General features: G+C 46.1%; 1 protein-coding gene across 4 annotated transcripts in view; it reads left to right on the top strand.

The window, feature by feature from the left end:
- Positions 1 to 18593, top strand: part of Frmd4b (FERM domain containing 4B) — a 326883-nt gene that overhangs the window by 168186 nt on the left and 140104 nt on the right.

The raw sequence follows: 18593 nt of genomic DNA, 5'->3' as shown, positions 1-18593 counted from the left end.
GTGTGTCATTCCAGGTCACCGTCAGCCTCACCCACCTACTGTTTTTCTATTCTTTCCTTTCTCTTAATTATTTTGTAATTTGAAAGATTCAGGCTCCTTCCTTCAGTTATCCTGCAGAAAGCAGTGGAAAGGGTCCCTGCGCGAAGCACAGAAGTGCTTTTGATTTGTGATTCTTAATCACCTCATCAGCAAGATGGGCTCCCTCCATTTGTGTGTGCAGCTTGGCAGCGAAGGTTCTAGTGTGCTAGAACTCATTAGTGTCCTTGCTGAAAGGACCCTTTGATGTGTGTGCCCTGCTCTGCCTAGGGAAAGCAGGACGACTGAATCCTGTCCGTTACCTTTACGCTATTTCTTGGCGAAGCTTCTGTGTGACCAGAATTCATCAGCTCACAGAAGAGACCTCGAAGATGACATTTTTTTTTGTGAATAGCTATCAATTAATTAATATACATTTCTGATTTGTCGGAGGAAGTCTTACATCCTTATTAAAGGGAAGCTTTTTGCTCTTTCCCCCTTGTAATGTGGTTATGGTAAAATCATTAAAGGCCAGTGTCGTGTGTACAGCCTTTCTTCCTTAGTTGTTGGCAATGGGGGAAGGGAGGGAAATCTGGGTAGACTTCAGAAAAGAAAGGAAATTATCTAATGCAGCTGAGTGCAAAGCTGGGGGTGGGGGAGAGCAGGGAGAGGGGAATTGGAGGAAGTCTGTGGAGGAAGTAGGTGGGGTCGGGTAAGAGGAGAGAAACCTTAAAGAAACAAACATGTCACAGTGGGGACCTTGATGGGACCTCCCACCATAATAGAACATAATGGTTTGACCTTAGAAACAAGTCTTCTGTCTCTAAATCGGTCCTACCTAGAAGTGTCTGATGTCTAAAAGCATGTGTTATTTTCTGAAGTGCAGCCCTGTGGTCTGGATTCTGAGAATATATAGTGTTATAGAGCTAGCGTGACTTGATTTACACGAGATTCTCCTTGCAAAGTAAAGCCATCCTGCTCCCAGCCCCTTTAAGAAGTCAGAAACTAACTCATGCAGGGCTATCAAGCTTTGATCTTCCAATCTCTGTGCCAGAGGGCATTCTGTTTTCTGGTATGCTATTTACTGGGTCCCCCATCTGGAGTCTGGGGAAGGAACACAGGATAGGCAGGAAGGTGTTTTGCCCGCCCACAGAGAGTCTGCTTGATGGCCATCAGAATATGGTGACATGGGGAGACAAACACCACTGATTTAGGAGAACTGTATACTCAAGCCATGAAATGCTTAAACTGGAGTAAGGCCTATAAATCATTCTGTCTGGTCTCCACATCTGGTGACTGAGGTTGAAGAAAACCAACTCTTCCTCTCGCAGCAGTTACCAAATGCCAATGCTTGTCAGTCAGCACTGGGATGCCATGTCCTCCTTCTATCCTCTACGCTGGGATTTTTGTGTGGCTAGAGCTTGTGCAGCCCTCGTGCATGCTGTCACCATTGCCGTGAGTTCCTGTGAGCAGCTGCTCCGTTGTGCCTGGAAAACACTTTTCCTTGATGTTAAGAACCCCTGGTTCTTCCAATGTCCACTCCTGCCCGCTGTACCATGAAGGTCCCCGAATCACTGACCAGGCAAGGTTATAGCAGGTAAAACAAACAAACGATAAACAAACAAACAAACAAATAAATAAATAAAACCCAGAATGCCGTCAAGTCTGAAGAACTGAGTTTGATCCCCAGGACCCACATGGTAGAAGGGCAGAACCGACTCCCACAAGTTGTCCTTTGACTTCCACACATTCATCACATCATGCCCACCTCATCATGTTTAGACACAAATGCCCATACTCACATACGAATAAGTACATTTCAAAATAAAATAAAATACAAAGAAGTGGAAGTGTTGTTCTCCAAAGTTTGTACCCTGCCAGGGGCCGAGCACAGCCTGCAGTCCAGATCTCTGAATCCCGGATCTGTCTGATGCTGTCCCCTGCAGGGCTCCAAGGCCTTTGGTCACTCTGCCCCATCTGCAGCATCTCTGTCTGCCATGCAGGAAAAGCAGCTTTTCACAGAAGCATCTTGGGACAGAAATTTGAGAGCAACATTACAAAGGAGGTCTTTGTTTCTTTTGTTTTGTTTTGTTTTGTTTTGTTTTGTTTTGTTTTGTTTTGTTTTGTTTGCTTGAGACAGGGTTTCTCTGTGTATCCTTGACTGTCCTGGAACTCACTTTGCAGACCAGGCTGGCCTCAAACTTACAGAGACCTGCCTGCCTCTTGCCTCCCTAGTGCTGGGATTAAAGGATAGGCCTGCGCCAGTGCCCAACCCACAGGAGGTCTTTTTAAGAGCAATTGCTTGCAGAAATCTGTATGCTAATACAGACAGGTCCCTAAGAAACAGGCTCCAATGAGATTTAGCACTGGGTAAACAATGAAAGGGCCCAGAAACCTGAACTGGAGACACAGCATGTGCCTTTCCTCTGCCTGCTTCAGATTTGTCTTCCTTGCTGGGTGCAGAGTGGGACTAGTGCGGAGGCTCTTCTGTCGAAGCCCAGAAACTCTTCCTCTTGCTCCGAAACTGTTTGATTTACTTCCCTGGCACCCCTACAAATGGAAACAACGCTCGTCTCTATGCTTGCTTCCATCCCCTTTCTCTTCCCCTTCCCTCTCTCCCTCCCCTCCCCCTCTCCCTTCTTTCTTCTTCTTCTTCACCAGTTTTTGCTTTTTACCTAGAAAGGAAATCAGGAGACTAGAATGATCCGGGTTCCTTAGAGTCAGTGGCAGTGTGCGTAGGACCAACAGAGTCCAGTGAAGTTGGGGATGGAGAATTGCTGCCGCTGTTAACTGGAAGCAGAAGTTGGGGGTGCTATCTATGAAGAAATGGAAGCATTGGGTTGTGACTATACCTATTCCAACTCTTTGATGTTCCTTAGATCAGACTTCTATAAAAGTCAGCATAGTGTGGTGATATGTTCTCGGAACCCCAGCTACATGGGAGGCAGAAGCAGGGGGAGGAGCCTCGAACCCAGAAGTTCACAGCCAGAGCAGGTGGGATAGAGAGGCACTGTCCCCCAAACAAAGCAAGAAACAAGAGCAAAGAGAATCGGACACTTGGCTAGAGGTAGCTCAGCAGTTAAGGGCACTTGCTGCTCTTTCGGAAGACCTCAGTTCGATTTCTGATCCCCACATGGCGGCTCACCATCATCTCTAACTCCAGTTCCAAAGGATCCCACAGTCTCAATGTGCACCAGGCTTAAATTAATAAAGATGTGTTACGTACGGCCACAGAGTCTTGGAGAGCCTCCAGAGGTCAGCAAGGACAGCCAGCCGCTCACCCCGACACTCTCTGCCACTCACCCATGCTTTACTGTTAGTTCACTGACTGACTGCTCACTCGGTGAGCATTAGAGCCAATGACTTGAGACGGCTGTGATGAGCAGAATTTAATTAATATGATTTTGAGGTCAAAGGATTAAACTGACTTTTGCAGGAATCACTGTATCTGAGTCATAAGAATCCTGCATATTTAGAGAGAAATCAAATCAGGTCTGTTTGGGCAAACGGGGACTCTCTGATATGTTTGGAAATTCTGATGTTGACGTACTCTTGTCCCCCAGAAACAAAGATAAAGGAAGAGTTGAGTGTGTGTAGCTAACAGCAGTGTGTGTGTGTGTGTGTGTGTGTGTGTGTGTGTGTGTGTGTGTAAACCCTGCCTTCCTACTCTCACACTGTGCGATCCCTTCTGATGGGATGGTTTAAAACCCATTTATAATGTGAGGGGATAGAGTTGCCTCCTGTCTGTCATTAACAATGTCCTCCACAGGTAGGTAGGGAACACTGTTGGTTATACAGTAAGTAAAAGCTACGATGTAGCGAAAGTGTCTAGAAATTACCAGAAGAACCGGTGTATAGCAAGTGGATAGTTCTTCAGGGAATGCAATGTTTGTATTTACATGAATAAGAATCAGGGGTCCCTTTGGATCCCAGTGTGTATCTGCTGGTATCTTGTCCTTGTCAGAGCATCTTCCAGACTTTTCTCCACTCGACCCTGTGGACCCGTCTGGATTCACTGGGCAGAGATTCGCAAATCTCTGGCTGAGAAGATAGTTATAGAATGTCTTTTGCAGACTTGGTATTGGCTTGAGGGTAGGTAGGGATGTATTTGCATTTTAAGGATGCATTTTCCGTCCATGTTAAAGACCTGAACCCAAAACCAATGGGATGAGAGTTCTAGAATGTTTTTCTGGAGTCTTTGCAATGCACTTTGCTTCTATTGTGGAAGATGGGACCTGCAAATTCATCTTGGCACTTTACAATACTGTGAGAGGTCTCAGCTTGGGGTCTGCTATCTTAGACTGAATCTCCCTGAGAAAGGTAAGGTCCTTGGCTTTCATATGGGATGCCTGTGAGTCTGCTTGTCTTGTCTAACAGAACACCTGAGAGTGGGTGATTTATTTTTAAAATGCAATAAACAGGAACTGTTTCTCACCGTGCTGGAGGCTGGGAGGCCCGGCGTTTGACCTTACTGTGAACATGGGCTCCCTAGCTGCCTTTCTCCTTCCCCCCAGACATCAGGCCATAACCCCTGAAGCTCCCAGAGAGTTGAACACAAAGCAAGCTGTGCTGTAGACTTGCAGCCCTCCTCCTTGCGACTACAGGATAGGTCTATGGCTGTCCTCAGTATCTGCCGGCCTCTGTGTCCCTTGGGACATAGACTGGGCCAGCCTAGGTTGCTTGGTATGGAGCACCTTACCCCATGTAAACAAGAGTCAGAAAGTTCTCCAGAACGGAAGGGTCCGTCTCTCTCCCTTCAGGACTCCCATCATGCATCACGGCAGTTATTTCCTCTCATACTCTCCCACTACAAGGCCTGATCATGGATGTCCACGGTTCTGAGGCTCTCTCTCTCTCTCTCTCTCTCTCTCTCTCTCTCCCCCCCCCCCCACTCCCCGAAGGATGACTTCCTGCAGCCCTTTCAGTGAATCTGCTGTTTTCTCCCTGACACTGGTAAGGACCTTCGTGGGAGAGGGCAGAAGATCAAACTGTCAAACTAACCTAACACTGCATGAAGCTCCTTCATCAGGGAGGAATGGGCCTGAAGCCTGATTACCTTTAAGACCTCATCTGTTAGTTCTTTCACTGAGGGCACATCCATAGCAACCTGATGCCCCAGAAATGCTACCACCCTTATTTGAATGCACTCCAAGTCTGGTGTTTTGTCATTGACCAGGACTCTGGAGAAGGTGTTTTGAATCTGAGAGCAGGGACTGCTCCCTCCCTTCTGAAGCTATTTATACTGCTCCTCTGAGAGGAGAAATCATAGCTTTGGTAACACCCAGGTCCAGAGGTAGCCATACCCTCCTGGTACAGCGCCTTGTGTTGCACTGAGAGTAAGATCACCCTAGTGGGACCAGAGAGCAATTGCTCTGCTCTGCTCACCATGCAAACAGCCATCAGCTTTGGCAGATTTATCTGTAAATCTGAAGAGGTTTTATAAGCATCCCTGTATTGGAGTTGGGGTAATAGAAGGTTGCTCAGGTAACTATGCCCATGCCAGATGCCCCCTGAGATGTAAACACTCCACTTCATTAGGCAAGTACTAAGGTCAGACGTGAAACATTTCTTCCTCTTTTTAAAATACTTTTAATTATCTATATATATATTTATTTATTTATTGTGTTGTGTTATATGTTTGTGTATGTGTGGTGTGTGCATGTATGTGTGTGTTATGTGTTTGTGTATGTGTGCTGTGTGTGTATGTATGTATTCAAGTGTATATGTTTATTGGTGCGCATGTGTGTAAAGGTGCACGTGGATCTCTGTGCATATTCTTGTGAAGACCAGAGATTGACACGGGTGTCTTCCTTAATCACTTCTGTCTACTGAAGCAGGGTTTCTCAGTTGAACCCAGCCAGTCTAGCTAGCCAGCATGCTCTGGGTCTCCCTTGCCTCCTCCCCTGCTGCTAGAACCAGTGTGCGTTTCCATAGATAGAAAGAAGATGGGGTGGAGGAAATCCAAAAGGAGACCTGTGTGGTTACAGCACAGACAGAGAGTGAAGGAAATTGGGTACAAAAAGAAAGGGGAAGGGGTTGAGATGTGTAAGGGGCAGATGACTGAGATCAGCTCTGAAGCTAACTTTGCCCCTTTCTCAAGAAGACTCTCCCAGACTTGCATGTGATCTGTAGACGTGGAGAGGTGTTCTTCAGGGCTGGCTGAGTTATTTGAGACTGACATAATGCATGTACTGGGAGCAGCCAGCCTGGAAATGTTTTATTTAATGCCCAGTCCTGTTCCAACAATGTTCATCCCAAGCCAACTGTACTCATATTTCGGAGGTCTACATAATGGTGTTTCCTTAATGGTTCATGAAGCTGCACGTTCCCACAGCCATTTCAACCCTTAGTAATGATCTTGGTGGATGGTAAAGTCTGGGAACTGTGCTTGAAGCTGTAATCTTTTATGTCTGTCAGATTTAAAAACAAAAAAACAAAAAAACAGACTTACAGGAATTAAATGATTTGCTCCGAGGTCTCGTCAGCGTCTGTGAGAATCAGTTCGATCGACCAGGAAGAAATGAAGATATTCTAAGTAGAATTGTGTGTGCCTCCCTTTGCCTATCAGGCGATTTAAACAATGGAGCCCAAACAATTGGAATTTCCCCAGAAATCTTATCCTGGGTGATAGAAAAGTCTGGAAGTCTGGTGCCAGCCAGACATGGAGCTTGTCTCCCAGAAACAGGTCTCATGCTGTTTTGATAATTTGGCAGAGCCCCTTACAGGAGAGACTGAGCTGAGGCAGTGGTGATGGATAGACCACAGCTTGGCCCGGACTACTTGGTTCTGCATACCTTTTAACCCAGCGTTAATGCTTGGACCATTTAATACAGTTCCTCATGCTATGGTGACCCCCCAACCATAAAGTGCTCACTGCTACTTAATAACTGTAATTTTCCTATGGTTAAGAATTGTAATATAGTTGGGGATTTAGCTCAGCGGTAGAGCGCTTGCCTAGGAAGGGCAAGGCCCTGGGTTCGGTCCCCAGCTCCAAAAAAAAAAAAAAAAGAAAAGAAAAAAAGAAAGAAAGAAAGAAAAGAATTGTAATATAAATATCTGATATGCAGGATATGTGGACCCCATGAAAAGTCATTAGACCCCCAGAGGGGTCACGACCTAAAGGTTGAGAACCACTGTCTTATCCTCTGTTTAAGCCTAAACCTTGTACTAGGACCCTAAAAGCAGACAGGGGGATCACTGACTCTCTTTGCTCGATTTCCCATATGGCCACACTGGAAGAATAGTTTTACCTAACTTTTTTACTTGGCCTACTGAGGGTGGGCAGTCAAACCTCAGGGATGCCAGGGTCAGACCGATTGTAATAAGCCTGGCACACTAGTCTTACACATCTGTTAACCCTACACTGTAATGCCCCCCCTCAGAAAACACTTCATACTTAACCAACATAACATCACTCCAGAGTTAATCATGAAACTGACCCTAAAACTTAGATTATACATTAAGTTTCACTCTCTGGGGCCCCAACAGCTAAACCCCATGGCTAGGGGTGGGGCATGGAAATGAAAGGAAATTGAATAGAACACCAGGTACCTTCGCCCTGACCTGAAGCTGCCCGTAAGCATGTCACAGAGTTACCAGACCACAGAGATACCTAACTAGCTTCCTGGCTCACTGAATTGGTTGTGCTGACTCAAATAAGGGGAATCTATTGGAGAGGTAGGGGATGTGGGATGGATGTGTGTTCAACTTTAACAAGTAAAAGTTTGGAAGGAAGAACTGGAGGCCGGATCAGAATAGTTTTAGCATTTGTCAGGAGCTTACTATGTAGTTTGGTATCTATGAATATTTAAATGGGTTTATGCTGAGTCCCTCACTAACATTCACTCTAATTTATTTAACAGTCTTACAGAGTTGTTGCCATGGCCTCTTCCTCCTCCTTTTTACCTTTGAAGCCATTACTTTTTTTTTAAGAACAGCATTGCTAAGAAATTATTCCCAGGCATTGCGTGTCACTCAGTGCAATCCAGTGGTTCTTAGCAGCTTGCTCACTGTTCTCCCATTTTGCAGTAGAGGAGCAGTTGTCAAACTTCCTAGATTGCTTCCCTCTCTCCCATCATTCCCCATCCCCAGTCTCATCTCCCAGTAGCTAGACTCGCCTTACATAAATATAAATGTCCCCAGACTGCCTCCTCCAGGCCTCAGAGCCTCCAGCAGCTTTGCCCTGCGTTCGTCATAGGAATCACAATCTCTGTGGCCTAAGAGAACGTGCAAGCCCAGTGGCTTCAGACTTGAACGTGGATCGGAGTTAGAGCATGCAGGAAGCCTTGTGGAAAGAGGTCACAAGTGCATCATGGGAATCTACATTTGTTTTGAGACAGGGTCTCATTTTTCCCAGGTTGATCTTTATCTCAGTGTGTAACCCAAGGGTGTCCTTGCATGCCGCCTACTGAGATGCATCCCTGCCCCAGCTCTGAATTTCTAAACATGGGGTTGGTCCAGGAGACACCCTTTGAGAACCATTGGTGAACCTCTCATGACTCTCGTATTTGCCCCGGTCTTTGTTGGCTATGCTCCAGCTACACTTTCTGCCATTGCTTCTCTTAAGCCAGTCAATCTCTATATGTGACCTGAGTGCCAAGGAAAATAGAAGTTGCTTCTTGAGGGATAGAGAAAAGGTTGAAACCTTACAGAGCTTAGTTCTGCCTTAGAGAAATAGACTGTGTCTGTGGTATTAAAATTTCACGGAGATATAGTATTGGGGCACAGGGAAGCAAAATTTTTTAAGATTTATTTAACTAATTTTTTTTGTATATGAAAAACACTGTAGCTGTCTTCTGACACACCAGAAGAGGGCATTGGATCTTATTATAGATGGTTGTGAGCCACCATGTGGTTGCTGGGTATTGAACTCAGGACCTCTGGAGGAGCAGTCAGTGCTCTTAACCGCTGAGCCATCTCTCTAGCCCTGGCTATAATGAGGTAAAAAAAAGAAAAGAAGGCAGGCAGGCAGGCAGGCAGGAAGGAAGGGGAAGGTTAGGAAGGAAGGAAGGAAGGAAGGAAGGAAGGAACAGAGGGAGGGAGGGAGGGAGGGAGGGAGGGAGGGAGGGAGGGAGGGAGGGAGGGAGGGAGGAAGGAAGGGAGGAACCTTGTGCAGCAGTGTCTTGAACTGAGCAAGTTTTTGTCTCACAGCCTCTGGCCATCTTGACTTTCTCTTTCTGGAATGTTCTTGTCTCAGATTTACCAAGGCTGATTCCTCAGCATTACCATCTCAGATTAGATGTCAGTCTCCTCAAACAGCCCTTTCCTAACTGCCCTCCTACAGCAACAACTCTCCCACATCTCCCTGCTTCCTGTTTGTGTAGCACTTGCTGATCTGAAGTCATCCCATGGGTTGGTTTTCTTGCCTCCTTCACTCAAAAGCAAGGCAAGAGTGCTGTGACTGTTCAGGACATGCATCACTGTTGAGTCCCCAGACTCTATTAGAAAGTTCTAGAGGATGAGAACCTGCTGTTCTTTGTGGGGACACGAAGGTGTGTTTGTCACACAGCCCATAGAGACATGGGGCTGAGATTTGAGTCAAGGCCTGCCCGAATGATGATGCCTGGGAGAAGAATGATGTCATGGTTACTGACTGGGCTTGAGGATGACTATGGGCATCTGATGGCCATTTATGGAGCCAAGACTTTCCCAACGTTTTCTCAAATCACTGAAAGGGCTTCTTGCCACTTTATTTTTAACCCATGACTATCACAAGCAGGAATAAGGAGAGTGAGTGTGAGACCCCGGTAGTCTGGGATGAGTGTCTGTGTCAAGGGCTATGGTGACAACATCCTCCCCTTTTACAAATTCAGAGGCTGGGGCTCAAAACCTTAACCAAATTCCCAAGGCTGCAGAACCTGACCACGAGTTTGTTACACCTGACTCTACTGTCCCTTCACCCTTAGAGTGTGAGCCACCACATTCTAGAGCATTTCCTTCATCTCAGGACAATCTTTGGACATGGATACAGAAGGCTTTTTCTTGGTCACAAGCCTATCCCAGCCTGGAAAGTGGGGAGATTACTTAAAATGGCACATCTCATGAATCATAAGTTAAATATAGGTAATATCTGGTCCCTTCATCTGTGGCATGAGATTCAGTTGTCTGATATTCATCTGCCCAACCAAGTGTGTGATCATTGTGTTGGACCCAAGAGAAGGGCCTGGCTCAAAGTCGGTCCACTCACTTGAAAGGGATCAGAGGAGCAGTGCAGAGAACAGGCAGAACACACCGCATGGCGTGGGAATCAGGTATGCTCCTGGTCAGGAAAAGAGAGGAAACAGTAGCAGCTTATTCAACTAAAGAAGAAAAACATCCTTACTGTCCCGAATGCAATTTTAATAAGTAACTTCCTATTACGTTTGCAGCAGGAATGTCTGTAGCAGAACTCAGATTGTCTGGCACACAAAAGGAAAGAAGCTGTAGCAGAACAAAACAGAGAGCTCCACAGATAGCGGATTTCCCACCAGAACATTCACGGGCTGCAGGGACAGCATGGCTCACTGGTTCCCAGTCCTGGCTTCCGAGACACTCTTGGCCCAATCCACATGATGAGAACATCTGTTTATTTCAACAAGGCACTTCAAGGCTGGTGAGACGGCTTGGTGGGTAGAAGCATTTGCTTCCCTATCAACCTGTTCCATGCTCGAGACCCACGGGATAGAAGGAGAAAACTGACACCAGAAAATTGTCCTCTGACTTCCATATGTGTGCTATAGCTTGTGTACAGATACATGTGCATGCACGCACACACACACACACACACACACACACACACACATGATTAATAATGATAATAATAAAAGTTAAAAAAACATGAAAAATCCCTTCTTGTGATAGAATTCTTCCCTGTTCCAATTTGCTTGCCAGGGCTCCTCCTGCCTGCCCCAGGAGCTGTTGTAAAACTGTTTGGTGCATTTTTCATTGACTTTAGGGTCATAAAAAAGATGAGCCTCCAAGCCGGCCAGATCCACCCTGACAGACCACTGCTGTTTGCTGAAAGCTTGCCAGGCAAGATCTACATTCACCCACTTGATTCACCCTGGGATCTCACTACATAGCCCAGGCTGGCTCCAAATAGGTGCTCCTTCAGCCTTGGCTGAGTGCCAAGACTACACGCGTGTTCAACCACGCCAACTCTGGAATAGTTTTACAACCTTAATTTCTACTCAATTAGGACAGAGTGAATTCAGTTATTGCACACGAGCTCATATATATAAAACGCTACATGCTTTTTCCAGTCTAGCTCTGTCACGGATTGTTTCAATTTTAGTGGTGGGCAAGTACGTGGAATCTATTCAATACTGAAAGTGTCAAATTCAACACAAGGCTTCACAGCTTCTGTTTGGAATGCTAATTCTAACTGGAGATGAATTCATTTAAGCTGTATAATCTTTGGGTATGGTTCATTTTAGTGTGTGGTATTTTTATTTATTTCCAAGTTTTTATGATAGAGGAAAATTAGTTTTAATAAGTGGAAAGAACAATGCATGCCAGAGCTGGCTTATGTGTTTGTTAGCTTTAACTACTATTTTAGAGAATTTTATAGTAAGTCTGCCAACTATAGAAAGAGTTCTCTACCCTACCTCCACCCCCAACCCCAACCCCCAACCCCAACCCCAACCCCCAACCCCAACCCCAACCCCCACGCCATCCATCCCAGAACCAGAAGTCCTGACACAGTCTTGCTGTGGAACCATAAAGAGAAGTCATATCAAAAGTGAACTCACTTGCAATGTGGAATTGGGACCCACAAAGTTCATAGTGATAGTATTTTGACTCAGATTACACCTTGGGATCCTGTCTCAAAGTGACAAATAATATCCAGGTCTGGTGGCACATGCCTATAACCCAACATTTGGGAGAACGACAGGAGAAATTAAAACTATAGGGACTTCAAGGCCAGCCTGGGCTACATGAGACTCCGTCTTAAAAAGAAAACAGGACTCGCAGCCAACCGTTGAACTGAGAATGGGGTCCCCGATGGAGGAGTTAGAGAAAGGACTGAAGTAGCTGAAGGGGTTCACAACCCCATAGGAAGAGCAACAATATCAACCAACCAGACCCCCCCAGAGCTCACAGGGACTAAACCACCAACCAAAGAACACATATGGAGGAACCTATGACTCCATCTGCATATGTAGCAGAGGATAACCTTGTCAGGCATCAATGGAAGGAGAGGCCCTTGGTCCTGTCAAAGCTCAATGCCCCAGTGTAGGGGAATCTCAGGGTGGGGAGGCAGGAGAGAGTGGGTGGGTGAGAGAGCTCCCTCACAGAAGCAGGGGGAATGGGAATGGGAGAGCGGGTTTCTGGAGGGGAAACCGGGAAAGGGGATGACATTAAAATGTAAATTAAAAAATATCCAATAGAAGAAAAAGGAAAGAAAACAGGAACCAGGTAGAGTGTCCCATGAGTTTAATAGCAGCACTCAGGCGACAGAGGCAGGCAAACCTCTGTGAATTAGAGGTCTGCCCAGTCTATACAGCAAGTCCCAGGCAACCAGGACTACATACTGAGATCCTGTCTCTAGAAGGAAGAGGAGACGGGGAGGGACAAAGGGGGAGTAGCTTTAGAAGGTTACATCAGGGAGCTCCTTGCTCCTTTCATCTTGGGGCTCCGGGGCTAAGAGAATGGCCCAGCTCTCACCCAGCCTACGGTCTTTGGAAGCATCTATTCTAAAGGAATCCATAGCTGGAGAAGAAGGGCGGAGAGTGTTAGGATCACACAGGTAATATAGAATATAGAGCTGGCTTAACCCCAAGCCTGCACTCTTTATGCTCGGTCTTTGTAGAGATTTCAGAACAAGGCCTCACTGTGTAGTTCTAGCTGCCCTTTGGAAGTCGCAGTGTAGAATAGGCTGGCTTCAAATCTACAGCTGTTTCCTTGTCACAGGAATGTACGACACCAGCTACTTCAGCTGCTGCCTAGGCAATGCGTGCCATGCATTAAGCCTGCGGTCCTCAGCCTTCCCAATGCTACAACCTTTATTGTAGTTCCCCATGTTGTGGTGAGCCACCACCGTGAAAGTGTCTTCATGGCTACTTCATAACTGCAATTTTGCTTCCGTTACGGATCATAATGAAAGTATCTGATATGTGACTCCTGTGAAAGGGTCACTCTGACACCCAAAGGGGCCACAACCCACAGATTGAGAACCAATGCATTCAGCAAAAGTCTATCCATTTCACAGCAGTGCCTTAGAGTGGGGTATGACTTGCCTACCATTGCCAACCATGTTGCCAGAGGCCAGGATCAGACATCCCAGACCTGTACGGCTCCTAAACGGAGAACTCCTCTTCTCCTGGCTTGCCCTGTCCTAAATGGCTAAAGCCAACCCCAGCTTATGTTCTCACCTGGCCAGAGTGTGGTCAGAACTCTAGATTAGTCACAGGGTCGAGTGACTGCAGAGAGTTTACACAAAGTGTTGCCTGATTCCCAGAAGTATGGACGCAACCACGCCCATCCAGCCCCATGGCCACCCCCTGTGCCTCGCACTTTAGAAAGCCACACCAGGGGAACAAGTGTCAGAATGGGGCCCATGCTGGCCACAGGGGAAAATATTTTGTTCCCTGGATACGGCCCTATGTGTTGGGTGAGATTTCCTCTCCCAAGACGCAGCCCTTCCAAGGGGAGGAAGTGAGAATGGGAGAGAGCAGGAGAAGTGGGGAGAAACTTGCCAACTAAACAGAACAGAAAGGCAGGGCTCGTGAGAATGGCACGTGCTCTGTTTTGCTGCTCAAGGAGAAATCCTCACTATCTTGCAGCAGGCCATCAGGTTGCAGTCTCCTTGGTTACTAGAGGGAAGATCCCAAGGGACAGGACGGTGGCAGCACATCTGTTTGGAACCTGGCAGTTCCTTAGCTTCCTTTGCTTAGATTCCTTATCTCATGAATACATTCAAGATATTTGTTTTGGGAGTTTTTTTGTTTCTTTTTCCGTTTGGGGGTTGTTTGGCTAGTTTTGAGACAAGATCTCTTGTAGCCAAGGTGCTGGCTTCAAACTCCCTGTGTAGCCAAGGATGGCCTTAAAATTCCAGCCTGGGATGGTCAGCATGTGGGGCCACGTCTGGTTTACGTGTTGTTGGGGACTCCAAACCCAGGCTTTTGTGCCTGTTAGGAAAGTATTCTACCAACCAAATTACAGTCCCACATCCACAAAAATAAATAAATAAATAAATAAATAAATAAATAAATAAATAAATAAATAAATAAATTTCAAAGCAACAGGCAAAGGAAGCATTGAGTGAATTGTACTGTAGAAGGGGGTAAAATATCAGGCCAGGAGCCAGAGATGAAAATGGGGTTCATTCATTCATTCATTCATTCATGTATCTTGTACATGTTTTCTGGCACCTACAGTGAACTGGCTACCATCTAAAAGACTCAAAACAAAAAGCCAATGGACAAGAGACAGTTTTTCCTCCTAGAGCGTGTATGAATGACAGAGCATTTGACATGGGAGTGGACTCTCTCTGGTCAGAAGCTTAGCAGTGAACCTACCCACAGATGCAGTAAGACACACCTGTGCTGTTGCAATGACCTGCGTCTACCAAGCTCTGTGCCCAGCACACAGCTACCCTGATGGCAGGTGGGATTGTCACTGTTTGAAAGATTCTATTTGTAACCATTCGAAAGTTGAATTTTAGTAAAGTGTGGCTTAGATATGGCTGTGTACATCTCTGAGTTTCTGGTATTTAATCTTCATCACGTGGTCTCGTCAGTGGCCTGCACATCCTGGACATGTAGGTGATTATTACAGTGTCCTCAAGTAGACCCCGGGTTACTACTCTGTGCTGTGCTGGCCGAGGTTTCACAGCCTGCCCTCTGGGACAGGAGCACCGGCTTGTGGCGTTTGCCAGTCTTTGTGATGGGGATATTCTTACCAGGTTGAGAAGCGGTGACCCACAGTCTGTCGCTCCCCTCCAAGTTCACTGAACACGAATGCCCTCAGTAGTAGAGCTGTGGAAGGTAGGTGACAGGGCAATGGAGTATTGCAGATGCCTTTGCCTCAAGCTGTGCATTGCACTGCTCCTATGCATGTACTTAAAGGACACTAGATGTGTACTTTAAATGTTGCTATTATTTGTGCCTAATGGCCAGCAGGAGGATGGTTGCTGGGTTCTCAGGCGCTGCTGTGACTGATCCCATCACACAGCCTCTCGAAAAGGATTTCTTCTCCTCGTCCCTTACCTGCTGCTGGATAATTTTGTTTTATTTTATTTGTTTGTTTATAGAGGGGAAGGGCCATTCTCCTCTTCACATCCTCGTCGTCTCCTAACCTGTGCTCTTCTAGTTTTCATTTTGTTTCATTTCACTGACATTTAATTCCACGATAAAACTTCAAAGGGACGCCGCAAACCCACTTAAAAACACAGCCTGCATAGCAGCAAGACATGTTCATGACTGTGTGTTGGTAGCTTCTAGACTGAGAGGAATGTCTCTTCTGTGACGCTGTGGATGAGGCCTGGGTCTTGAGGTTCAAGTTTCTCTGGACTGAGTCAGTAGTGTACTGGCAGGGAACTTGCCCGGTGACTGAAAGGCTCTGGGTTCCATCTCCAGTACAAACATGCAAGCAGGAAAGGAAGAAATGAGGGGAGGAGATTATTTTTCTAAAAGCCCAAATGAACTTAACTTTTCCCCCAGTTTGGTAAACTTTTCTAAATCCTTTGCCCCAGTGTATTTTCTACCAACTAATAAGAGAGGCTGGGACTCTGGCTCTAGTGCAGTCCGTTTTGACTAATTGTGAGTCCCCTGAGGACTTCTTTAGCCTGTGCTTATGTGTGGATTGCAAAGAACAGACAGATTGCTAGACGCCAATCGGAGGTTAGAATGCAGTTGAGGAAGGGAGGCAGAGTAGCGGTGAGGCATGTGCTCAGAAAGGGGGTAAGGGGGTTTCGGGTCCACTGAGGTTTATTTGTGTTTCGTGTGACGTACGTGATCTGTTTGTCCTGCAGCGGCTCAGGGTCAGGTTTGCTGTGCTTGCTATACGGGCACGAAGCAGTAACCAGAGCGTCTGTACATCACAAGTACAGCCATTCATCTGGAAGAGCCCTTCCCTGGACAGCCCATGTCATTACTTTTTAAATTTTTGAAAGACGCTCTGCCCCTGCCTCTCCCTATTGGCTGTTTTTCTCAGGAAAGGAGAAAACAGTTGGCAGAACTAAAAGTTTCCAGACCACAGGCTGTCTGCTTCTCAAATAACCCCAACGCCAGAATTTCCACTTTCTCCAACTCCGCTGTGAAGGAGCTAACCTGCGCTGCAGACCTGCCGCAGTGTTCCTTGGTTACGCCTTGGTTACGCCTTAGTTACGCCTTGGTTACCCATTTGTGACTTTTCCTGTTTCCAATATTTGTGCCTTCCTTGTCCTTTTCTTCTCTCTCATTCTTTTTTCCCTTCTTGGACTCATTGGTACTGTACCACAATGTCTAAAAATACACCCTAACCACTGGTTTTCAAGAAAGAGGATCTGCAGAAATAACCTAAGTGACGCTGTGGCCATGAACTCTTGATAGTGACTTCTGGGCCCTCAGGAGGTCCTGGTTACAGAAGCACCTTCCAACCCTTTCCAGGGAGAGAGTGCTTCCCACCACACGTCCATCTGTGACGTTACAGCCCCAGCCTTGCCCTTTCTTATCATCTGGTGAGCCCCTTGTTGAGTTGGCTCAGTCTCTCATTAGCTGTGGGGACCTCAGTGAGTTACTCTCAAACTCTTAAGGGTCCAGCTTTCTAACAATAAAAGAGAAAGCTGAAGCTGTTTGTTTCATGGGGTACTTGTGAGAACCCAGTAGACAAAATGCGCGTAAGCATACATGATGTAGGTAGGCCTGGGGAACTGACTTGAGCCTGAATTTGATCCTCACAACACTTTTTAAAAAAGTCATGCATGAAGCTGAGCATTACAGCACACACCTTTAATCGCAGTACTCTGTACTACAGAGACAGAGACCGGTAGTTCTCTGTGAGTTCAAAGCCAACCTGGTCTACATAGAAAACTCTTAAGAATACAGAGAGTCCCTGTCTCAAACAAAACCACAACCCACGACAAAACATGTACGGCAACCCATACTTGTGATCCCAAGACTCGGGAAACAGATGGGTGGAACCTTGCGACTTGCTGGTCCAGAAGCCTAGCCTAATCTGGATGCTCTGGGACAGTGAGAGAGACTGTCTCGAAATACCATGCTTAGCCTTTGTCCTCCCTCTACATACACACATAGACACATGTACCCACACTCACATATGTGTGAATGTGCATACGCACATACAAAGAAGCATGGTGAGAAAGATCATGTGTGTCCATGTGACCTAAGAGTGAAACTGAAAGAGTCTAGGAACCCAAGTGAACTGTAGAAGTGAGGTTGGGGTAGGTGTCTTAGTCAGGGTTTCTATTCCTGCACAAACATCATGACCAAGAAGCGAGTTGGGGAGGAAAGGGTTTATTCAGCTTACACTTCCACATTGCTGTTCATTACCAAAGGAAGTCAGGACTGGAACTCGAGCAGGTCAGGAAGCAGGAGCTGATGCAGAGGCCATGGAGAGATATTACTTACTGGCTTCCTTCCCCTGGCTTGTTCAACTTGCTTTCTTAAAGAACCCAGGACTACCAGCCCAGGGACAGCACCACTCACAATGGGCCCTCTCACCCTTGATCACTAGTTGAGAAAATGCCTTACAGCTGGATCTCATGGAGGCATTTTCTCAAGGGTCCTTTCTCTGTGATAACTGTAGCTTGTGTCAAGTTGACACACAAAACCAGCCAGTACAGTAAGGGAGAAAATAGGGGAGGGAGTGTGCTCAAAACACATCATACACTTGCATGAAAATGACCTCTTGAAAGCCGGTACCATGCCCAATGAATACTCCACTTTAAAAACATTTTATAAAGGAGGACCTGGGAATAGTAGAGGGGAAAAATATGTTCAAAATACTTTGTATGACATTCTCAAAGGAGAAATAGAAACATTAAATACATATTAAGTAAGTAAATAAACACACTTAATAAAAATAATCTACCTGCATATGTTAGTTTCTTTTTCTGTGTGTCTGGGAGTTAAGGAGTTCAATTCTGAACTGTCTGGTCACAGTCATACAAAAACCAAGAGACGGACAGCAGCCTTCACTGACTTCCAGCACAGGGTGGCTTTCAATGGTGTGTTTGAAGCGCGGTGCTTCACACTTTCTCAGCAAGTACTCCACTTCTGAGCTTTGCTTTCGTCTCTGAAGAGTGGTTTTGAGGTAGTTTATTGATTATGACAGGGAAATAAGAAAGGAATAAAACCCAGATATTGGATTGCTGCCCTCTCCAGGGTTTGACTAATGGGTTGATTTTCAACTTGAATAAGCCTGCTTGACATCTCAATATTCCAAAAGAAACATTTGGGGGGTAGAAGGGGCGAATAAGCCATTTAGGCAATCTAAGCATTTAAGGTTTGCAGTACAGTTACCGAATCACGTTGGAACTCCCTGCACTAGGGTAAAGGCCTGTGTCCACCACATTGTCGTAGGGTTATCCTTTATTCCTTTGAGAGAGGCTTGTCTTGAATACAAAAGGGACAAAGCAAAAAGGAAAGGCTGGAAGT

Source organism: Rattus norvegicus, chromosome 4 (genome assembly GCF_021556685.1).
Source record: "Rattus norvegicus strain SHRSP/BbbUtx chromosome 4, alternate assembly SHRSP_T2T, whole genome shotgun sequence".
Classification (NCBI taxonomy): Eukaryota; Metazoa; Chordata; class Mammalia; order Rodentia; family Muridae; genus Rattus; species Rattus norvegicus.
This window is presented reverse-complemented; position numbering and strand designations above follow the sequence as displayed.